Genomic DNA, 5,657 nt, shown 5'->3' with positions numbered 1-5,657 from the left:
AACTGGGTTTGGCATAAACACTCTCAACGAGAGTTAAGCATACACATTCCACTACCCAAATAACTGGGTCTTTCGCTTTTAATCATAACTTCTTCTTTCAATCCGTATAACGGATTAAGCTTCTAGCATTCATTAGAGCATTCAAAATCACCCGTTTAAAAACGGATGGTAGCTTATTCTTATTCGACTTGTTCGCTAGAACCGGTCGACTCGCATAACTTTTCATAACCTTCGTTAGCATAACCAAATCCGCAATGGATTTGCTTTTTCGCATTCGCTACAACATAGCGCCCACCTGCTACCCAGTTCTACCGGACATACCTGCAATAATTGCCACGGTCTCACGAACGTCATATGCTTCTTGCGTACTGGCCAGGTGCGCAATTCACACACTAATTTCGTGCCTTCGTGTAATCATCGCCTTATGCCCGAGAAATGGGTTTCAGTTTCGTGCATATTTCTAAAACTTCCCCAAGACCACATCATTGTCTTTCGTTTAATAATTACCCTCCCAAGGAGACCCCTTCCTTTTTCTTTTGACATCGGTACTCATACATGCTAGTAGTGTGTACCTGGGGTTAATTTGCCTATTTGCACCTTTGCCCGCCTTAGCGTTCATCCTATTCTGCATTCACGGATCATCCTCTTCAAACTCTTAAGCTTACCTTGCACATAACATACTATTAGTTTCCTTCAAATACATAATCTAATACATACTTACATTTGCTTTTGCATTTAGGCCTCGATCGAGTCTTGGATTGTACGGGTTCTTGATTACGAGAGCACACCGGTTTGAGTTCAAGCATTTACTTTCTATTACTTGATTCTCTCAAACCAGGGCTCTGATACCAACTTGTTACGCCCTAATTCACGTCTAACCAAAAGTCGCAGCGGAAGTTCATGCCATAAAATTTCTTTCTTTATAAACCTTACGTCTTACTTGAAAGTTCACTTTTAATATAACTCTTTTATATTGAATACAACAAACTGACTCAATTATAGAATAAATCATAGCTTATGTACAACAAATTTACATCCTTAGACAACCCCGTACAATCCCCTAAGTGACTCGATCTTCGATCTTTATTCCTTGATGATCCTCCGTGACCCGCACAACCTGCATTCACCACATACATTCAAAAACATTAGCACACAATGTATAAACAAGATCATTCGCATACACTTCACATCTCGTTCTTTATCAAACTTCAAGCATTTCATCTGCGAATCCATTTCCTGGCGAGGCTTCATGAATGTACCTGCATTACTTATCATTCTCAAGGTACACCATTAATAACATTAATCCTCAATGTGTCTAAATCATACACATATATGTACTTACATACCCACATACATATACATCTACATACGTACATACACTCATACTATCATTAAGCATAACTACATATCCCACTACATACGTACACTTGGAGTTATAAACATACATACGTATATACCTACATACATACTTACATAACTTCTACATACGTATACAAATACATACGAACACACAAACTTGCTTATCTACATATGTACATACTTTAACGAACACGTACTAGGTCACGCGTACCTCTTACATAATCATACATTATTAACATGGGTCTTAGACTTAGCTTTATAGCCCATAAACATCTAAGGAACCATCAAAATCATGTTTGGAAAGTCCACCGTAGTCCACGGATATCAAACCGAAGCCCACGGTACATAAATTAACTTAAATAACAAGATTTCAGCTTTTGGGACTTGGGAAGGCCGTCGGCGACGGGCCTTGCATTTACCCGTAGCCCAAAAACCCGTAGACAGGTAATTAACCCGTCAGCACAAAAACTGGTTTTCTAGAGCCCGTCGGCGACGCCCCCATGCCCGTCGGCGACGCCCTCTAGATTTTGCATTTTTCTGCAGCTCCGTTTCGTCGTCCGTACGCACTAAAACGCGCATAACTTTTGAACCGTTTACCCGTTTGACCTCCCGTTTCTTCCTACATGCTTGTAAATTCACATTCTATCATATGAACTTAAAATCCCATATCCGGATTAAGGAAATTCTTAACTTACACTATTGGCTTATTACCCTCTTACCCACAATTCGACCCGTTCATGCATTCATCAACGTAACCTGTTGTTTTACCATAAACTCTTATAAACCTAATAATATCAGTGACAACTATCATAAAATAATAAGTTCTTAGACATTTTGCATCCTCTTAACACATTATCGTTCATATACTTAGTTTTGACCCGTTAAGGGTATTTGCGCGTTAAATGGTTTATGACATACCAAGACCATACTCTTCGCATCCATCTTTGTCCAAGACATTATACTAATCTATAACTTGTTTCTAAACTACTTATTAAGATCGTTTGCCCAAAATACCCATCAAGGGCATTTTGGTCAACTTTAATCCCATCATTTACGACGAAAGACTTTCCTACATATTTAACCTCAAACATCATGTTTAATTAATTTCAACACTTTATTACTTACTTGAACTAAGAAGTGATTACGGAAATCACTTACCTTATGCGTCCGTGCTCGTATCCGATTCCTCTCCTCTTCTTGACCCGTTATCCTTTCATGCTTGAGTCCGTCACGACGTGATTCCTATACTTTCATTTCATCGAAACCACGTTCTTATTAACATACTCATTTGTACATGTAACAATCATATCATTGCATAATTTATACTTAACTTTTCATAGTCATTACTAACAAGCATTAAAACATCTAATCAACTTCATATCCTTTCCAACACACATAATTCATCGGGTAATCAAAATTAACACATGTTTACCTATTCTTATCAACACCGACTTTCACTAACATGCATACGACATGATTTGTCAACCACGATATTTAATATCTTCGAAATCCAAATTCATTATCACACATAGCACATAATTAATGCCTACATACTTATATCTTCATAACGCTACATTTGACAACCATATCATATAAGAATCGACTTAGCATAATCCTAGCATCATCCTTTGTTAGTGAGGTTATATGCTATATATATTTAGTACATGTTCACTTTTAACCGTAATTAAGGGATTAGTAGACCACATAGCAACCTCACCCGTTCAAACACAATGTACAAGCTCCTAATGCATAAATTTGACCAGCATATACTTTCAACCCGAATTCATATACGAATTCCATCTAAGGCACATTTTTCCAAGTTAGTAAACTACTACTTCTACCACAATCGCTTTCTATACATGTAAACTCACAACTTGCATACAATTTCACTTTCTAGCTTCACCTAGTCATTTTATCGAGCACTTGGTGTGCGTACAACCTACTATGCATAGTTTACAACTAGTTCAAGTTTAGTCATTAACTTCCAAATTCTCAATCACCAAGAGAGTGTTCAAAATCACATTCCATTCATTCAATTAACCCTAAACTAACATCACAAACCCATTTCAAGCTAGTAACAAATACATCAAACAAGGATTGAACATGGGTAGAACACCCATGTCGCTACCTTCCTTCAAAGTTGTGGGTTTCTTCTTAAATCATCAAATTAACTGAAATCATACATGATACACGTTTTATATAGCGATTCTAACACATAATCACACTTAATTTCATACCAATTCGTGGATTAATCAATAACCCACATCATGTAAGATCAACAATTCACAAAATTCAACTTACCACATGTTCATCTTGTCTAGATGATTAAGATTATAAGCTCATGCATCCGATTTCTCCCCAAATTCAGGTTCAATTCTTGAGTTCTTGATTGTAGTTGAAGGAGAAGGGTTTCCCCTTTCCCCTTTCCCTTGTTCGATCGACCCAAAGCCAACAACCCCTGGCTTCTCTTTTTTTTTTTATCAAATATATATCACATTTACACATTAGCCCCCTTGTCTTTCAAGGTATGTTTAAATTTATTATTTCCTATACTAACTTGGCCTCTTTTCTTAATTTAACTTAGTTACACATATGAATCTAAACTTACTGTCATTTTCTTACGGTACCATTTTACGGTCACCATTTTCTGTTATTTAACATCAAGAAAATAATATTATTTCATAACATTCGGATTTGGGGTGTTACACTCCTCGTCCCCTTCCTCTTACACGTGGCGGCATTTTGAACCTGTCAAATCAAACAAGTGGCACAACAAAATATATAAGACAAAGTTAGAAAATAAAATAAATTTTGAATATTGACTAGGTTCTTTGTCTAGACTCGAGAATCGAGGAATGTGCAATTGTGTAACTGAGATTAAACACAGAAGGCTAGTGTTTAATTCACTCAGCGTTGGCTCTGATACCAACCTGTCACACCCCGAATTTCCACGTGTCACCGGTGGGCCCGGTGGGGGTATAGTGACGTAGTTGGCATCATCATAGACAAACAACACAATATATAAATGCACAGCGGAAGCAAAGATAGATTCATTTCAACTTTAATAAATGTAATATTAAATATCACTAGTAGTTGAAACGGATCCACAGGCGGATCAAAATAAAATATGATATTGTTCAACAGTTTTATTGTCGTCCAAGCTTGCGAGACTTATTGTGGACGCTCTAGAAGACAGCCAGCCTAGTACGTGTAGTACCTGCACTTAACCTTTTGGGAAAATACGTCAGTTTGCACTGGTAAATACAAATTAACTGACTCATTTTGAAAATGATTGAAAATTGATTTAAATGCACATGGCATAAAATATTTTTATAACTTGGGATAATTATGCAATATAATCTTGTGAACGAATTACATGTTACTTGTGCGTTCAGTAGCCCGGATCTTGTCCGGGTTAAAGATCAATAGACACACCACATTAAAGAGTTATACACTGACAGGTGTACGCCTACACCTCGTGCTCTGGTCGTGGCCATCCCGTAAGATGATGCCAAGGATATCCGGGACATGGTCATTAACCCCCCAAAGGCTTAAAGTAAAACAAGACTGTTTAAATGAGCCGATCAAATTATTCAATTGAACACCCAAGGGTGCAAGATTTGTACGCTCGATCAAGCGGTATTCTATATACCGTAACCCAAGCCCGTATAGGGAAAATAAGTTAAAAGTATTTACCTTAGTAAGTATGAATCACAACTGGCAAGTGAGGGTAGCTTTTACTGGGCCTCCTATTCTGGAACAAAGGTTTATAATAACCTATTAGATTCCTAACGGGTCTTTATTTAAGCCTAAGCTTAGACCGGTTAGTTTTAAGGACGATACGGTTCAAGCGCACGATTAAGCGAAGACCGGATAGAATGTGATTTAGACCCGACAAGTTTGAATACTTGTATAATATGGGTATACTAAATACATTCTGGATTTTGAGACAAAAATGATAACGTTTGACCCGTTTCGGTCAATTTATGCAAACTAGTTACATAAACCGAACAGAGCGCTAAAAGAGCGTTACGGGTAGCCAAAAGAGTCATATGCAAGTTCCCTGAGATAATATGCTTTAATTATGATATAATATCAGCAAGTTATGTTCTATTATGCCCCGAATAAATTTAAACTCAATTTATGCCTTATAAGGGCATTTTGGTCATTTAAAAGATTATAAAAGAGTTAAATTGGAAATCTGAGTTACAGGTCTGATTTATACAGTAAATACACTTAATTTGACATATTATAACAGTAGGGTATGACCCATATACAAAACTTATCATTTAAAATCA

The 5,657-nt window shown here is 37.0% G+C and overlaps 1 long non-coding RNA gene across 1 annotated transcript; it reads right to left on the bottom strand.

Moving 5' to 3' along the window:
- Positions 1 to 1,074: 1,074 nt before the first annotated feature.
- On the bottom strand, positions 1,075 to 3,774 carry LOC118492380. Its single transcript, XR_004893479.1, has 3 exons — positions 3,661 to 3,774; positions 2,518 to 2,601; positions 1,075 to 1,117 (listed from the first exon to the last, which is right to left on the bottom strand). It is a non-coding gene; the product is annotated as an uncharacterized LOC118492380 (long non-coding RNA).
- Between the last annotated feature and the right edge of the window lie 1,883 nt (positions 3,775 to 5,657).

This window comes from Helianthus annuus, chromosome 5, assembly GCF_002127325.2.
Source record: "Helianthus annuus cultivar XRQ/B chromosome 5, HanXRQr2.0-SUNRISE, whole genome shotgun sequence".
Classification (NCBI taxonomy): Eukaryota; Viridiplantae; Streptophyta; class Magnoliopsida; order Asterales; family Asteraceae; genus Helianthus; species Helianthus annuus.
This window is presented reverse-complemented; position numbering and strand designations above follow the sequence as displayed.